Here is a 19,214-nt window from a genome sequence, read left to right as displayed (position 1 = left end):
AATAGAGATAATAATTTGCTTACCTTCCTTGCAAGTACAACTGATGAAACAAAAAAACCCAGCCTCCATATACTATCATGCAACTTAAGTCCATCAGGCAGAATGCAGAACTTGCCAAAAAGTCCATTCTGATTGTGTGCAAAGCACACAACGAGACAGAGCAATGCTACATGAGGGTTTATTTACAGAAATGAGAATGAAACTTGTTCTGACTTTTGAGGTATCACCTTCATTCATAACCAAACCAAACCCAGGCACTGAAGATGATTTGTAAAATAAATATCATCAACTTAAAGATGCGAAAATGCAAAGGAGAATGAGGTACTTTACGGTGTCATGCAATGATACTAATACTAAAAAAAAACCAACAAAAAACCAACCCAAAAATCCCACCAAAAAAAACCCCAACTCACACAACTGTCACGAGGTTTCTCAACATACAAATTAAAAACATACACAGCAGAAGAATCGTTCCTACCTACCTGTTCACATGAAAAAAATGCCCACCACAAACCCCAGTGACACACAAGCCCGCAGTCTGTGCTCCGATAGATTAATATATTGTTTCCCACTGCTGAGAGCTGGTCTTGATTCAGTTAAAGCCTAAGCACTTAGGCTTTCCTGCTGGGAAACAAACAAGTCAAGTCGGTTTCAAGCATCTCCTATTAATACATAGAAACAATTCTCACAAGCCTGAAGGCAAAAAAAAAAAGAAAAATAGCAGGTAAAGGCTGCACTAAACCATAACAAACTACAGCAAATCAAAAAGCTGCACTGAAACCTACTAGTTCACTCGAAAATTCATTGCAAAAGTCTGTTTACTTCATGGAGGAAGCCATCAGTGAGTCAATATCTACAAGAATGTTTTACATAATGGGAAAATTTTTATTGGCCAGAGGTTCACAGTGTTCTTAAATTTCCAGAAACTGCAGATGTAAAGATACTTCTCTTAACCTAAACCAAAACCAAGAAAAGAAACTATCTGAGATGACACTCCATTTCACAACACAGCTCTACTGCTCTTCAACCTTCTCAGCACAGGAAAGACACTCTGATATTAAAGGATGGAAATGTGAACACTGGAAACAGAGGTAGCTTTTAGACTACCACCAAATGGCATTAAAACATATTAGCCAGCATAAAATCTTGGTTAGCACGTTGTTGCCATTTCTGAGCTGCGACACTAAGAACTGAAGTAGCTTAAGGAACCAGTTCTACTCTTGTAGAAAATTACTGAGCCAGTCAGAAGGTATTTACAAGAAAGCATGATACTATCTTAGTTCTTCCATTTTCACTTGCAGAAGTTAATAAGAGAGCCAAGAATCATTAGTCAATGAAGAACTGAAAGGAGTTCCTTCCTTCTTTTAACAAAGAAAACATGCTGCAACACCACTACAGTATAAAATCCAGTTTACTCAAACTAAAGTAGCTTGAATGAAGGAATCCTTCCCCAGTCTTCAGAGGCCTGACAACAGTTTAAGGATTATCTTTAAAAACCGAAGAGTAAATTCAAAACATCGCACAGGTTACATTATTCCTCTTAATCTGCTAAAAATTACCAATTTAAAAATGCAAATTATATTTTAGTTGCTGCTTTTAAAATATTTTGAATGATACTTAATAGTAAGCATTTTCATCACACAACTTTTTGGAAGTTGGAAATTGAATGAATATTTTTTAATTAAATGTCATGCATCATACATGCACAAGTATCAGGATCAGAGCTCTAAAAGAGACTTTAAATTACAAAGCTACTCATAAACTAAAGCCTATGTGTTAAATTTCAAAAGCACAGAGATCACATTTGTTTCAGTACTGTAGTAGTATAATTCTATTACCATGACAGTGCAAAACAACTTTCCTAGCAGGCCACAAAGCATTCAGAGGGACACATGATCAGAAGCTCAAATTCAGAAAATCAAGTTCATATTCAGCCAACCCTTAGTGCTGGCACTCCATAATGCAATATATGAGCAACTGTTTCTATAGTTCTTATTTTTTTATCAGCTTTTGGTGATGCAAATCCTTTCTAATGTATTCTGTTCTACTGAAACATTCTCATCCCTCACAGTACATCAAGACATCCCATCTCATTTTTCTTCTCATAAACAATTTACCTATGTATTTGCCAGCAAAAGCCAGTTGATGGACAGAAGAATGAATGAGAAAGGTCTTCTGACTCAAGTAACTATATGCTTCTTTTTGAATTGAAACCTAGTGATGGGGGCTGCCTCCACTGCCCAACAGACCCAACCTGTAATTATGGAGAAGGACAAAAAAGCACATGCAGAACAGAAAACAGAAAGCATGCTCTTTTCTGTGATCTGCTGATGCACTCATTCATCTGAAGGCCTAAAATCTATGCCTGCACATGCAGACCAAGACCAGCAATGCTGCTGCACTGCTCAAGTAAAAAGCAATATGTGGTAATTACCAAAGCATTCTCTAGGGTACTCAGCACAGTTCCCCACGTGTCCATCAGTTCATATGGAGAGCAAAGAGCAGCACAGCTGTTTCCTGGGATAGTGAACACTGCTCCTCACCTGCAATCAGACTCTTCTGGCCAGTCTTGACAGTGCTGTACTTACATGGACTTCACCATCTTTATCCACACATGGATGTAAGCCCTCACCCTCCATGAACTGGCAGGCTGCACTCCTGATTTGCCTCACTAAAAAACTACAGCCAGAAAAATACTGGCTTTGTGGGTCTGCCTCAGGTCTTCCACTTAAATCTCAAGAGCAAGCACAGCTCTTCCTACAATGCTAAACATCTGGAAATCATGCTGGAGCAAGCTTAATCTGCTACTTTGCAAGATGACCCTACAGAGCTCAGAACCCTTGGAGCTACTCTTATAAGCTAAGGTAACACCATAAAACCCATTGCCTCGATTCAGATAGGAATATAAAGGCAGAGAAGCTTCAGTAATTCTTTTCTAACGCTGTATCTCCACATGGTACAGGGAAGAATCTCAGTACAGTAATCTGAAACAAAAAATTCCCAGTGCAAATTAGTAAAAAAATCTCCAAACAAAACAATCACACAAGAAATAAAATACTAATAAAAACCCCAGAGCAGAAATAAAGGACGAATTAGAAAAACAAATCCTTGCAGCAGCAACAAACAGCTGTGTTATAGAACAGCCCCTGCTCTAGGCCTCTGGTGAATGAGAAAAAGGAGATGATGAAAGCAGGCAGAACACCACTCCACACCTGAAAGACTCCTAATTCTGTAATGGAGACTTGTGTCCTCCTACAGTGCTCTGCCTGCAGACAAAGTGCCCTGTAAGGCATATTGGCTCCTCAGACTGCACACCTCCAGTCCAACTACCCCCAAGTCTGAGTACACACTGGAAACAGCCCTGAAGCCTTTCTGTGTTTAGACAGCCACCAGAAACAATTACATCTGGGCACACTGCAGGCAGTGGTCCTGGTTTAACACGTGGAACACTCCAACATCTCTAACCCCCATGCATTTCTCCCTCATTCAGTAGCAGCAGTAGATCAGTTCTATCAGTTAACATAATGCTGAAAATTCACCAGCCTCATTTCAATTCTCACACTGCCTGCTCTTCTAAAGTTAGTTTGGATTGTCTAACTAGTTCTGCCACAGTCACAGCAAAGCTGTGATAGTGTCAAAGAGGAGTGATTGACCACAGTGGGTATCTGCAGGAAGAATGACCCCAAGTCACTGCTTACCCTAGTTAGTGAAAACAGATTAATAGCCTTCATCATCTTAGAACAATGGAAGCTGAACTCTTCTGTATTAATTTACAGCCATAGTAAATTAGCCTCTTTACTCTTGCAGAGAACACCTGGATAAGTAGGGTAGCTGTAGGGAAACATCACCTCAAAATTCACTTGTATCCAAATATTAAAGCTTTCTTAAAAATATTTCTGTTTACAGGAAAATTAGTAGAGACCAGAAGAACAGAGAGACATCAGTTAAAGGAATGCATCATATGGGCTCAGAGAGCTCTAACAGGGAATAAGGCCATACAGAAATGTTATTAAAACACTCATTAAATGCTCTGGTTCTATCTCATTTAATGTATGTAACACTTGGCAATAGGCTCTGATGCTTGAGCCCTGGTAACTGACTTCAACATTAAGATATTGGTACATCTGTATTTGGCCTTCCCACCTCTTCCTTGAAATTTGCTATGCTTGCAGTAGTGAAAAAAACCAAATCAAGACAAAACCAACCCCAAACCTAAAATATGACAAAATCATGGTTTTTACAGTTTACTTCACAACACCATATAACACAGAACTCATGATCAGCAGTGATTTAAATTAGGTTTAAAGGTAGAAAGTGACTTCCAGTACTCTGCAGCTCTGGGCCGACTCTGAGTGATGAAGATACATGATTTCATTTTGTCAGTAACAACATCAAGCCTGACACATTGCATCTAGTCTTAACATCAGGCTCTAGCATTTCATTTAACAACTCAGGACAGCCATCCATATTTATTATCAAGAGCTTTCCTGTACATCAATAAATTCTTGCCCAGGCACATGGGACATATAGTCATTTCTCAAAAGATACCTGTGCAAATAAAATCCTTCATTTATGTAAAATCTCCTGTTTGATCATTTATTTACTAATTTTTGGGGGGTTTTTAAGCAGAAATATACCATCCCACTCATTTTTGATGGGTGTATCACAACCCTCCTCTCATCACTCCCCCTAGGCCTCCCCTCACTACCTTCCTTCACCTAAAAATAAACAAGACACAACCTCAATACACTACAATATGTTGTCACTTCTTCCCTGCCCTGACTACATCCTCTCTGATCAACATGACATAGGATATGCTGTTGGATGCCATTTTGGCTGTAGGAGCAACAATTATTCCTCAATCTGGAGTCTAAGCACAGCAAAATGCAGTGACAAATCCTGTTAATTGTCAAATCTTAGCCTGTGAATAGAGTCAGTCTCCTAACCACTTCGAACTCAAGGCAGAAGGGAGGAAGCAAGGCCAGGTTTTGTTAATTTTTATGTATCTACTAAGTGCAGAATACTATCAGCCTTCTCTCCACACACCACCCTGGACAATGTCTGAACCAAGGCATTCTATTCAAGGTGACCAAGCACAATTTTTTTCCTTCCTGATTGGTTTCCACCTTCAGCTGTGGCCTCACTCACCAAGGCAATCACATAACCAAGGAATGACAAGTTCACATTTGATACGACGTCGTATGGCTGGATATCACAGCTGCTATCTTCTAACTGCCCCTTTAAGGGTCATTATTAGCCAGCTCTAAGTTATTATTAGCAAACTGATAAAACACTAATGGCCAAGTTCTCTCACACAAGAATTTGTCCATTTTTCCACTTATCACACTGAGTTATTCCAAAATAAATGATTAAGATCAAGAAGAATCATCCCCATGCCTATAACTTGAACCTGTTATATTAGTTACTGTTATCTTTTGAGGAACTAACAGCATCTGACAATCACACATTTTAATCCTGGCCAAGGTTAGAAAGCCAACCAAGATTTTTGCAAACCTCTCTATTTCTCTTTGAAAACAGAAAGAGAGCATGTGACACCCACTGGCTCTCTCACACCACTTCAACAGCTGTTAAACTCAAGTCAAGACTGTTAAGCTAGGCTTCCAGCTGCTAGATCTGAAATTATTTAAACTTTCTAACTCTAAGAAGTGGATTTTTGCTATGCTACATCTTCTTCAAAAGAAAGAAAATAGGATTAGTCTCAGTTTCTCATGAAAAAATGCATCTCTTGCATTTCTTGTTCAGTGCTTTTTAATGCTACTAAACTTTTTTTGCTAGCTGGTTATAGTTACCTTGATTCTGTAAATCACACTAAAAATACTTCTGCCTGTAATGAAAAGAGAACCTATTGTGACTAACTTGACTGCTCTTGGCCAACACCATTTCTAAAAATTAAGTTTGGGGTTTTTTTCTACTTACAGCCCTGTGGTGTGGGAGAATTTAGAGACCTCAGCAACCTCATTCTGTTATCTTTGAAGCAATCCTACCAGCAAGGAGTACTGAACAAATTCACTTTTAATTTAGTTCGTATCTCAGCTCTAACTACTGCAGAGAGAGTCAAGGGTCTAATCACAGGGGCTTAGTACAATTCCAGATGCCAAGTCCTGTGTAGAACTGGCAGATAAAGAGTTTAGCCATATCTCATACTTTCTGAGCATCAACTTCACACCACAGGGGACAACCTACAGCATTTAAGATGGTACTCAGTGCCTCTGTGTGCAGGCACCATCTTTGTTCCCTTAGGTTTTTCTAAAGTCAGTAGTCAGTCAGGGCTTAGGCAAAGAAATACCATCATGATGTGTTTAAGTTACAACACGGCTCTTTAAAATGAAATGCTAGTAGACAGGGTAAAAGAGATCATAGGAACTCAAAAGATTCACCAGAGCATTTTTGCTGTAATAGTCTAATTAATTTTGGGATTTTTATATCAAATATTTCTTGAGACTGCAGTTCTTTAATGCTACAGTATCCCCATCTACATGGCAGCAGGGTATGAATATAATGGAGTCAACACTTGCACAGATGAGAGCTACAACAGAGGCAGCTGCTAAAATCTAAATCACCCACACAAAAAGCATATGATTGATTCCTTCCATACCTCCTTCCCATGATGACAGCCTGTCTTTTTAGTATTTTATCTAATCACTTCAAACTGAAAAAAACCCACACCTTAGCAAGTATTCCTGTCTTTGAAAAGTGTATTTTAATAAAGAGAAGACCTTAAAAAGAAAAATACAGACACGGAAATAGTTCTAGGCAGAAGCCAGATTCTATTGGGTATATAAATATTTCAATCCCAGCAGCACCACCTAATGGAGAGCTCACCAATTTTCCCCCTTCTTTAACATGACAAATATTTGAGTTTGGAGATGTTAACAACTGGTACTTTAGCACATGGCCTAATTATTACCCTATAAAATCTGATTAGCTAAAGAGAAGCCAGACCATTTCTCCATAGACAATCATGGTCCTTTTTTCTGCATGCACCCACATTACATTCATACAGAAATTTCTTCAGTACACAAGACCTTTGTTTAACCAGGAGATAAGATTTTAGGAAGATTTTAGTTAGAAACTTATAAAAACCCCAAACAACAGTAACCGTGCAGCAGTTCCAGCTACCTTAGGCATGTTTCAACTTGCCCTCAGAAAGGAAAACAGAAATGTCACTACCTCTGAAGTGTACAGAACACTGACAAACCCCAACCTAAGATGATGTTATGAAGTTATGCATTCCCAGACATCTTCAGGCTGCAATCCTGCTACAAAACACCCTATGGGAAATGTGCAGCAATTTATTGTAAGCATCAATAAAGTGTGCAGCATGATGCCTGCTGTAAACATCCATCATTTATCTCTTGCCAACAGACGTGACTGAACTCATGTATAACTGGACGCGTAAGAAATGAGTTTTTCTTCACTGCCTTTTGTCCTCCATGTTCATTATATAAATCACAACACTGTAAGTAAGGGTTCAACTACATTGAACTTTTCCAATTAACTCAGCACAGGGATACTTGTTCTGGAATAAGTGCCTTTTTATGTATGGCTCAGAGGACTTTCAAAGTCTCTCTGCCCAAGCTCATCTCAAAAGAGTCAACTAATATACTGAGAGTTCATATTAAAAAAAAAAAAACAAAAACAACAAAACAAAAACACCACCAAAATCTTAGTCATTAATTCTGCAAAATTACAGCATCATACTTTGGCTACATGTACTAAAAGCTTTATTTACACAAACAGGATAATTCCAAGCTTCTTCCTCATTTATTTTGAGAGTGTCTCCTCTGCAAAAATACACAGAATGCAGTGGGTAGATATTTATTTGCTTGTCTTAAATCTGTCTCTAGAAAACAAAGGCACACATAAAACCAACCAAACAAAAAAACCCCGACACAACAACAACAAAAAAACCACTAAACATCAACCAAACCACACAAACTACCAAAACAGTAAATTCCCCAAAACTCCCTCAAGATGTTACTGGCTAAAATACTGAGAGTTGCATGTCTAAATATTCCTTTTCAAAATGAAAGTGCAGTTCTCAGGAATTTGCAAGAAGGAAAGAGGAATAGGGGAAATTTGTGGTGCCAACTAGTGAAAAATATCTGACGAAATCCAATACTCAAATAATAATAAACTTGTTTTATCTTCCTAGACATTGCAAGAGAATTCTTCTGTCCATGCTCAAAACCAAACTGCTACAGAAACCACCTGCCAAACAGTATGAGCAACACAACAGCAATATCTACTAGCTGAACTACAGCAGAGGATTCATTGGCATTTCCATCACATATTGACACCATGGGTGAGTAGTGAGATGTATTTGCTAATCTGAACTACAGCATGCTCAGGTTCTGTAGATAGAAATATGATTCAACTCCTGACAGAGAACAGGATACTACTGACTTCAAGGGATATTGCATGCCATTAATTTCAAATGAAGTTAGCACAAATCCTTTATTCCCTGCTCCCCACCAAAATACTAAATTGGAGAATGCAATGAAAATACTACTGCATCAAAGGGTTCCAAAACTGCTAGAGAGGCACACATGCAACTCAGCAGTCTTCATTTATTTAGGTATCCAACCTCCTCCTACTCAAACTACCAAATGGTAACATTTTGAGAACATGGCATTTTACAACCACAAGGACTTTTACCTTCATCTACTGAATCTGGAACTGGTATCCTAACCAAGTTGAACCACAACAGCTGGAATGATAAAAACATTCCCAAGCATAACATCCTTGAGATGAACAGAAGACAGTGCAAAGGATGGAATAAAAACCAGTGTAGAATCATAGACATAGGTACTTCAGACAACAGCAGGGTACACTGCAGTGTATCTTTGGTGACCTGGAAGAGAACAATATGTTCATTCACCTGGAGTGGGAGGTGGGGCAGAGAGGGAATCACAGAAGCAGGTAGCTACAGAGAGGTCAAAGAAAAGTGAAACAGAAATTACTTGCCACAGTGTGAAAATAGGTACAATCCTGGAAACAGGTATTTCAAGAAAAAAAAGAATTATGTAAATGGAAGTAAAGGGGAGACTGCAGTTACTTTGCCCAAGTGCAAGGACGAAACCACCTTAGAAGAAAAGTCATCCACTAGCAACTCCAAAATTGCGAGAAATCTGATTGAAAGCAGGTCAATATAAGTCACTTCTAAGAATCAGAAGGACCAGCTGGAGAAATTAAGAGCCTTTATACTGTTTGGAAAAACATGATGGAAGAGAAGCACAGCATGGACAAGAGCAATCCATTGGAAACTGAAGAGCTTAAATGCAGGAAGAGGAGTCACTTGGGATGGTTTGAAGGAGATTAAAACAAGAACAAGTTAAATGAAAATTATGAAGTTATACTTCCTGTGCAAAAATCAAGACTTACATCTGCGAGTCATTAATTTACAAGCCTCAACACACCAAGCAACCCACTCTCACAAGGTTCCTCTCTGTGGTAAAGACACAGAGTAGGCACAGTCAATCTGGTGCAGCACACAAGATCTTCATTATAAAAACCTCTAATAATTGCTCTAATTATCTCTCTCTCGCATGTACAGAGATGAGGTTACAAAACAAAATCCATTCACATCGCTAAAACTTGGTTTATGAGCTGAGCTTTGCTGCTACAAAGTGGCACAAATACCATGCAGGTTGGCTCCATAAAATAAGTAAGAAAACGTTACTTTTCTAGAACATTCAAAGGAGAAAGCCAGGAATAAGTACAAGCATGGGAACAACTACCACTGAAAAAATTCTGTCCTGTACACTCAGCCTCATAGAGCACTGCATGTTTGCTGTGGGCATCAATGGAAGAGCACAGCAAGAGCTGTTTCCTGTGCCATGATGCTGACGGTGCAGGACAGCACAGCTCTGCAGAGAGCCAGGACTGGATGCCTCCCCTCAGCACTTGCAGTTCACTCACTTTATCAACAGATGACGCTTGCACTGCCCTGCTGGGTCTCAGCACCTCATCATTTTTATGTCCTCAGATCATAGGAAAGTACCGCTATTCCCATGTTATTACAGACTGGGAAAATGGTCTGTATATGGAGCAAGAAGCTAAACACAAAACAAGCCACTAGCTGCATCAAAGTTATTTTCAGAACCCCAGTTCTGAAAATAACTACCACCTAAACCTGCACAACACCCAGGTTTCTCTTTTCTTTCCCAGCACATATTCCACACTTAAGAAAACATCCTGACAAGGTTAATAACCTCAGGAAGAACATGAAGTTCAAATGCATGAGAAAACAATAAACAAAACAGTGGATGAAGCATCAGCAGACTCTAAGTCTTTACTCATCCTGCTAATCCTAACAAAAGTCCTAACCACTTGACTGAGACATCATGCTTCCTCTCACTCTGCTTCTTAGGCACACTGAGTTTTGATTTTTCCTGGCATGGCAAAAAGTTTCAAGAGAAGGAAGTGACACTACTCTCAACTGGCCTGTGGTTTGATGATGAGAATGCTCCCCAGGGAAGTAGGAAACTTGGACTGGAATCCCCCTTCTGCCCCTGGGACTAGGACATGATGTCACATCACTCAGCACTTCGACATCAAAGCCCCTTGTTGGTTTGGCCCTGACTGGAAGGCCTCAGTACACACATCTACAGGAATGCCAGAAAACCAAAGCCCAGCCTCCAGGTCGCCTGGTTTTACACTGGCACCTGCAGTGGACCATCTTCTCTTTCTTGATAGATGTCAAAGCTTGCAAGAACAAAGCGGCAGCCAGGAAGGCACTTATCTTACACTAGCATCTGCAACACACTTTTCAAGACAGATGAAATCCAAATTATTTGTTTTCCTAGACACTTAAGAAAGCTGTAAAGACTCGTGGCATTTTGAGCCTGTCTTCCATGTACGTACTTATCTACAAAAAAATGTTTTTCACATTAATGCAGAAACCAAAACATGAGACAGAAGTCCAGTATTACTCCAAATGTTAAATTTTTCTAATTATGAGCTACCATACAGTCATCAATAAAACACGTAAAATGAAAGATTCATGACTTCTTTCACAAATATTTGTGAGAAGTGTTTACTATTTGTGCATGAAAAGATTCACTTCAGAACATTTAAATTACTACAGAATTAGTAGCAATCATGGCAAATAATCTACAGAATGTTTCCTCTACACATCAAAGAAAACTATTTTACAAATTAACATTTTATGAAACTATATAAAATAATAGCAGAACTAGGAAATATTCCAACTTAAGGCATTCCTGCTATGCCTACTGAGGTTCTAATGCCTGCAACCAGCAAAAATTCAAATCTTGATGTCCAAGTACACAACACCCCAAATTTCAGGAGAAGAAGTGAGCAGGGGATGGAATCCATCACACACACACACACACAATACTGAACTTCTGCACACACAAACATGTTGAGACTTTGCTGCCTTGACTAGATGAACAGCAGAACTTGAAATTCTACTGAAATCACATGTTATACATGCAGAGCAAAAACAGCAGGGAAGAACAACAGCATAGAAATCAAAGGCTTAACATTTTTTGGGGGGTGGAGAGGATTAGTGACCTACAGTTGTTGTATATAATTTTAGAGACACTCGTCCTGTTAACCTAGTTACAAAGCCAACAGTCAGTAGCAATTTGAAGTCACAGTGGCAACGATATTTTTCCGTGAGGGCTCCAGAAGAGAAGATCTACATGAAGAAAACAAAAACCTCCTCAAAGACTACATAAATACCTCTCCCTCTCTCACACACATATGGAATTCTCAATACCAAATCACCTTTTGCTTCATTTTCTCCTTAAGTTCTAAGGTGTTTCCAGTGGGTACTTTCCTTACTTCCTTTAGAGATCCTGAGAGCTTTTTTGCATTTAATTCCTTTTCTCTTCTTTCCCATTACAAAAAGAGAGAGAGAACACATCTTCCTACATTGTGGGCACCTAACGATAGCTCATTATAAGGTGACTCCCTTTTTCTCCCAATTCTCTAGTCCCTCCTCCTGCCATAAGAAAAAAGACCGAAAAAAATTAAAAGTTTGTGATTTGTCAAAACTAAATATACTCATTTAAATTATCCATTTATGAGGGCATGGGATTCCAGCAGGCAGAGCTGGGAAACCAGTTATATTCTCTCTGCCAGCTCTTTAATACTGTAGTTTCTACAGCACCACTTCACCACCACAGGTTAAAAAGTTTAAGATAAAACCTGGTGCAAGTACAGCACTCCCTCTTGTGCTATAATCACACCTTTATTCTGCTACACAAAACCACGCAACTCTCCCTCCCTCGGCTTCTTTTCCCCATATTTCGTTTTGAAATCTCCAATTTCTCCCACCACTTCAGGCGCTCGTGAGCCATACACCAAAAATTCAAGGAGGTTTCAAGTATAAGCATTCTATTCAGAAAGTATCCACAGCTTAAAAAAAAAAAAAACAAACACACACAAACTCAATCCTTGGTAGTTCTTTAAAGGAACTGTGCACCAGTATACAGATACCAGAAACCAATGTCTAATGAGCAATCTTCACACATCATAAGATGCAGTACCTTCAACTAAGAAATACTATCATTATAAAGAAACTCTAATAAAATCCAGTAACTACATCATCTAAGAAATAAGAGATAAGAGATCAGAATGTTGTATTTTTACAATACCTATTCATACAAGGCCGGTTTAGGGTATTAGAGTAGATTTAAGTCATTCTTATTTTTAAACTGCCTTTTCATCTGAAGAAGAACTATGATCAGCTGCTTATCAGTAAAAAATCAAGGTTTTTTGGCTTTTTGTATTTTCAGCATTGCCATATCTACTATAGAACAGCTGGACTTCAGTACCAAGAAGCCATTCCTCTTCTCTCCTTAAGTGTTCATTATGGACAAGAACAATGAAAAGACCTAAAATACAACATGATCCCAAGATCATTTAAAAGACAAACCGTGTTAACATGGACTAGTAAGACTTCATAAATAATCTTTGGTCACTGATGCTGATGCATCAACAGTAAATATGCTTACACGATGCTCAAATTCTCTGAATCCATGCAAGAATGGTTTCTCAAAATTGGTATCATCAAACTTAATTACAGGAGGACTTCAGGAAAGCCTAAAGACTGAGTCATTTAGCACCCCCTTTGGATTAGAATTAATTTGTGCTGATACTGAATGCACTTTATGATTCTATACTCTAGGTCCAGCTATTATTAGAAACAACTCACCAAGTCATATTTCAGTAAAACACCTACCATTCTTGTGCTGGAACAACCCAACTTTTAAAACCCCCTAGTGCTGCCTGCTTGCAATGCCCAAGCTCATGATACATCAATGTTTCCGTTACCAAGCTCTATGACAAGGGGTTTCCCAGTGCAGCCATAAAAAACTGGTTCCGTCCAAATGTTCAAGTATGTCTCACCTTAAATGAATAGCCCTCTCCCTAATCACCACAAATAGCGTTTAGATCTCAATCCATATGTGGTATGAGCCAATGGCTCGTTTGAAAGGACAACATGCAGTATATGGTATGGTCTCTCTAGGTCTGAACAACCATCGGTGCAACCTTTTAATCTAGGCTTCTAGGCAAGTCAATAGCCATTTTAAATGTAGATTTTTACTACCTACTTCAAATTATACTATTTCATTTGCCTAAGCTAGACACTGCTAGTACACCTTTGCATCATGCACTAAACTCCTTTCCAGTCTATGAATGCAAGTCCAGATTAGTGCTCAATAATGCTACGTGCATCCTATGGGACAAATCTGCAAGGAAAAACACACCGTTCTACTCAAGAAATAGAAAACATGTAAAATACAATATAAAGTATATAAGGCTCAGATCTCAACGAGCTAGAGCAGTCACAGACCCAGAGACAGCATATTTCGAATTGTATCACTGGAACTTCCCACGTTTTACTACAACAGAAACAGCAAAAGATGAAAGATGCCCTAATGCGTGCTAAAGATCCACGCGGAGGAGCACATACAGTCTGTCACGTCACACACAAGCTGCTCTGATCGGCAGAACATGAGATTATGCCTCCTAACATTAATACTATTTCTCCTGTTTTTCTACAGGTAATTCAGATCTCAGGCACTCAAAAAGACACAAATAAATCAATACATAAATGCCTTACCTTCCTATTTTACAAGCCACTGCAGTTCTCAGATTATGAGTCAGTCATAGGTTAATCTGCAGAGGAATGACTCAGTATAAACTTTTAAACATTCATGATTTTTTTCGGACCTACAACACGGCGGTTCATTCAACGCGCTAAAACGCGGCGTCGCGAATCAGCGCATGAAATGAATGGCGTGAAAACAAAACACTTTTCTTTCCGCTCACGGCAGGCAGCTGGGGATAGCGCAGCGCCAGTGCAGGCAGGCGGACTTTGCGAAAATACAACTCCTTGCGTGCCGACGAGGGGCAGCTCCGGCGGGTCCGGGCGCAGCCCCATGGCCGGGGAGCGGCGGGGGCTCCGCCGCAGCGGCAGCCGGGGGGACGCGCAGCCGGGACCGCGCTCCGCGCCAGGCGCGGCGCTGCCGGCAATGCCCCTTTAAAGGCCGTCGGCCCGCCCCCAGCACTGCATATGGAGGGAGCCAGGAGCGAGCGAGCCTTCTGCATTCAAACGACACATCAAACGCCGCAAGCGCCGCCGCGGCTCCCGGCTCCGCTCCGGCCTCGCCTCCCTCCGCTCCCCGCACAGGCACACGCACCGCGGGGAGCGGGGCAGAGAGCGACAGGAGCAGGGGAGGGAAGGGGGAGGCAGGAATAAGTAAGCGAAAAGGGGCACCTGCAAAGCCCTGGAGTGCGAGTGCGTCCGGGCAGGAGAGTCCGCGCCGCTCCGCCGCAGGCTGATCTATCCCCGGGCACCGGCCGCCGCCGAGGTCCCGGCACGGGTTGCGGGTGCAGCGCGCTCGGCCCCTGCCTGGCAGCAGATGCCTCGGTCAGCGCTCAGTGCCCCCGCCGGAGCGCCCCCGGCTCCCGCCGCCCGCCCGGCCCCGTTTCCCTGCCCGGAGCGCCCGAGCGCGGGCAGGCGAGCGCGGCCGGTGCCGGAGCCCCGCGCGGGAGCCGCCGCCACGGCGGCAGCGAAGCTCCCGCCCTCCCTCCTCCTCCTTCTCCGCCGCCCAGCCGAGCCGAGCCGAGCCCCGCGGCCGCCCTACCTGCGAGCGTGTGCGGGGAGCGGGGCGGCGGGCGGCAGCTGGAGCCGGGCGAAGGCGACCGCCAGCCCGGCGGAAAGTCCCGACCGCTGTGCGCCGTCTCCCCCCGCCCCGCACTTCCTCTCCCGCCCGCTCGGGCTGGAAATCCCCGGCGAAGCCCGCTGCTCTCCCGGCTCCTCCCAATTACCGAGGGCGGGCCCGGCACAGCCGCTCAGCGCGCAGGCGGCAGCCGGGGGCCGGGCTTGCCCTGGCCGCTGGCCCCGGCTGCACCTGATGCTGCTGTCACCCCCCTCCCGCGGGCACGACTCGGGCAAAGGGGCCCCGCGCCCGGGGGAGGAGGCGCGGGCTGGGCTGCGGGGGACGGCGCGTCCCGCTCCGGGCCGGCGTGGTGCCGGCGGAGCCGTGGGGGCTCGGCCGGAGGGCGGGCACTGCTGCTGGGCACTGGGGGAAGGAAGGGCGCGGGAGATGGCGCCGGGACGCGGGGCTCCGGGAAAGCCGCTCGCTTCCCCTGCCTATCCCGAGGGAGGTGCAGCAGCCCCGCTCAAAGAGACGCCTCGAACACAACAGCGTTTATTAAACAAAGAAAGTGCCACTGGGAAGAATGGGAGGGAGCGAAAACAGCCGTTGGGAGCGGGAGAAGGGTCTGGAAGAGATCAGGAAAGAGCAGCGAGCCAGAGCCGCTCGCCCGCGGGACAGGCCGGTCGGGGCGCCCCGGCAGCCGCCGGCCGTAGGTGCCAGCCCCGAGTCCCGGCGCCCGGCAGGGGGTGCGGGGTGTTCCCTGCCCGACTCCCCGGGGGTGCGAGAAGCACCCGCGTCCCCTCCGCAGGCGACCGGGGAAAGGGGCGGCGCTGGCAGCCCATAGAACCTGTCGCTCCCGGCGGCCAGGTGAAATAAATGCCTGCGTCGTGCTCCCCTAGCTCCGCAGCGTGTCCCGACCGGGGCATGTGTTCCGCCAGTACCGGCGGTCACGCTTTTACACGGGGCATCGTTGGCTGTCGTGGTTTGTCGTGTTCCCGCCGCCTCACCGGGCTGCGGGCAGAGAGGGAGGGAGGGAGGGGGAGAGGCGGCTCTGGCGCAGAAGCGGCGCGGGGGCTCAGCCGGAGCCGGGAATGCCGAGCCGGAGCTGGAGATGGGGGCTTAGCCGGACCCTTGGTCCATGCTGGGCTGGAGGAGTTGCCGCACAGGGGCCTTCGAAGCCCTGGGCGCAGCGATGGGGCTGGCAGGCGGGAGAGCCGCAGCTCTAAGGAATGTGCAGAGCTGAACACGGAGAAATGTGTGGTGTTTGGCTAATTTCAGTGGGATGAGGTCACCGTCCTTTTTGGACGTTGTTTATCGAGGGATCACTAGGGAGGAACAGTTGGATGCGTGATCCTGAACGGACCAGCTTTGCGTCATAGTTGCCGCTTGCAGCATCTCCGCGCGTCCCGAAATCCATCCTGACCCTCCTCGCTCTTCATCTCCCCCGGCTCTCGGTGCCGCCCACGCCACGCTGCCCTGCAAACCTAAACATCTCCAGCTCCGACACTGTCCTCACCAGCCGCTAAATCACGAAGCCTGGCCGCGCTGCTAATTCCCTCCTGTGCGCTGTTTTTCTCCTCAACCCACTTCTCTGCTTTCTCTCTTTCGCCCTCTCTCCCGCCTTTGCTGCTGTCCCCAGTCAAAGGCTGGCTTAGCTGTCAAGACAACTGCGGCTTTTGAAACGATGCCGTGAACCTGCCATCAGAAAGACAGTCTCAGACGGATGTCTTACATGTTCTCATCACTTGTTCAAGAATGCTTGGCTCTGGACCAGAAGAAAGGATTGTGCACCAAGCCAGGATTGCTCCAGAAGCAGGGCTACAAATAAGTTTCTATCAGAGACAAACCTGCAATTTCCTCCTTTGCCACTCTTTTTGCTGTTGTATATGTGTCCTCTCGTTTTGCCCTAAAAAAAAATTGAGAAAACATAATAGGATTCCAGTGCCTGTAGCTCTAGCAGCTATGCTGATGTATTCTTCCCCAAAGAGAGAAAACAAAATCTTATACCATTTAAAGATGTCAGAAGCCCTTCCACATTAAAAAAATGTCTGTTGACGAAAGGATACAGTGATTATTTGATGAAATACCTAGCATTTGAATTGCTTTGGTGTTTTTTTTCTTTTTCCATATTATGACTCCAAAATTTTAGAGATTTCTAATACAATTATTACAGCAAGATATGTCACCAATGTTTAGTCTTTCATTGGTTTGGAATTCTGTGTTATAAGCAACGTTTTCTCTGGGGCTTAAAGCTGCTGTGATATGCTGAACACTTCTGCTTGGCAGTATTATTTAGAATATAGTTGTTGGAGGGGTAGCTACTTAAAACAGCAGAAATTATAGTAAAGATCATGGAGTAGCTCTGTATTTTAGTAAATTGTTTGAAGAAGTAAAATAATAGTGCATTACATTGGAAAATCACCTGAGAGGAAAGAATAGAAAAAATCCACTGAGAGAAGAGTGATAATCCCTTACAAACTTGGACAGGGATACTTATATCCAAAAACTATTTGGAAGGCATAGAAGAGCAAATGGCATGTGATTATGGGAAACTAATTTCTCAGCTACAGACTGGAAGGTACCACTGGGAACTGGTAGGGCTTAAATGTTCTGGAGTGTTGTAGAAACTCGATTTCTCAGGCAAATAGTCCATGAGAGAGGATGCTATTTTAGGACTGGTATTAATAAGCAGCAAGGACCTTGTAGAAGGCCAGAGTGTTGAAACTGATCATGAACTGAGTGATCACAAACTAATCCAGCTGAAGTTAAACTGCAAGAGGGACAAATGCAGATATTTGACTAAGACTTGGAATTGCAGAACAGCAAACTTAGAGGAATGGGGAAAATTCCTGAGGTTGACATGATGGATGAACCCAACGATAATTTTTACTTAGAGATATTGGGAGAAGCAGCAAACAACAATTGCCAAAGCAAGGATTTGTTCAAGGTTAAAAAGACTAGAAGCAATACCCTGTGCCTAAAACAGGATAGTGAAAGAAGGAGGGTGGTGATGTTGGTAGCCTTGGGTCTGCTGCTCTGACCTTACTATGGGGGTGAGTTCTTCCATGAGAAAATGACTGTGAGCTGCCAGCAGAATGGCTATGGAAAAGACTCACTTGAGTCTATGATCCACAAAGCATGGTATTTTTAGTAGAGAGAGGGAAGTATTAATAAGGCTTTACACAGTAGAGCTGAGGAACCTTGCTTGGAAAATTGCATCCAGTTCTGGTGACTTAGGGTCAGAAAAGATTGACTCAGGTTGCCACAGGTGCAGAAGAGGAATACTGGGGTGACAATGAGCAGAGTATCTATTCTTGAATGGGAGCTGCAGGCAAGCAAACTTAGCTTCCTCAACTAGCCAAATTAAGCCAAAATAGTGTGATTCAGGCAGTAAATATCAAGGAAAGAGTATCATTCAAATTAATGTTAAAACAGTGATGCATGGTCATAAATTGGTCAGGAGTGTACTTAGATTGAAAAGCTTTCTAAACCATTCCAAGAGCAAACAAACAGTACTTCAGGAACAAACACCTACATGGTTTTAAATCAGGGCATGATGCTTTGTTGTGTCCAAAGGGGGTCTGAAGGCAGCTGAGCTGCTGACCTTTGACATTGTGCTGTAATCATTCCTGAGTTCCAGGCCTACTTATGGTCCCCTGCCTCATCTACATTGGGCTTGTGAGGTTTTTTCAACTGCCTCTGAGGCACTGGAAATTAGTCAGAAACAGGATGTAGAAAGGGCTGGTGACATTAAGTCATCAGGTGGTTTGTGGTGGATCTTGCTCACAGGCATACTGTGATTGCCAGATTTGTGTCACCACAAAACCTTTCCCTCAGGTGAGCCTGGCAAAGAACTGTCTTGTGTTCCTCTTGCCACCTTCTCAGAATCTTCTAGGAGATCTATTTGGTAAATATCTTGTTGCAGGGGTACTGGTTATAGGCTTCTCTGATATTGTGCTTGAGAGGTTTAGCCTTTTTTTTACTGCAGCTCTTAATTTTATTACCTTTGACCAAAAAGGGTTTGGTGACTCTTGATGAGTGGGGATGCAGAAA

The 19,214-nt window shown here is 43.3% G+C and overlaps 1 protein-coding gene across 1 annotated transcript in view; it reads right to left on the bottom strand.

Annotated features, from left to right (window-relative positions):
• The window catches only part of TRAF3 (TNF receptor associated factor 3), a 69,944-nt gene extending 54,693 nt beyond the window's left edge, over positions 1-15,251 (bottom strand). The window contains exons 1-4 of the mRNA XM_066552507.1: positions 15,147-15,251; positions 14,777-14,911; positions 14,120-14,175; positions 483-624 (exon numbers count right to left, since the gene is read on the bottom strand). The gene's annotated coding sequence lies outside the window, so the exon portion shown is untranslated. The remainder of the gene's footprint in view (positions 1-482; positions 625-14,119; positions 14,176-14,776; positions 14,912-15,146) is intronic.
• Positions 15,252-19,214: the final 3,963 nt, after the last annotated feature.

This window comes from Molothrus aeneus, chromosome 6, assembly GCF_037042795.1.
Source record: "Molothrus aeneus isolate 106 chromosome 6, BPBGC_Maene_1.0, whole genome shotgun sequence".
Lineage (NCBI taxonomy): Eukaryota > Metazoa > Chordata > Aves > Passeriformes > Icteridae > Molothrus > Molothrus aeneus.
This window is presented reverse-complemented; position numbering and strand designations above follow the sequence as displayed.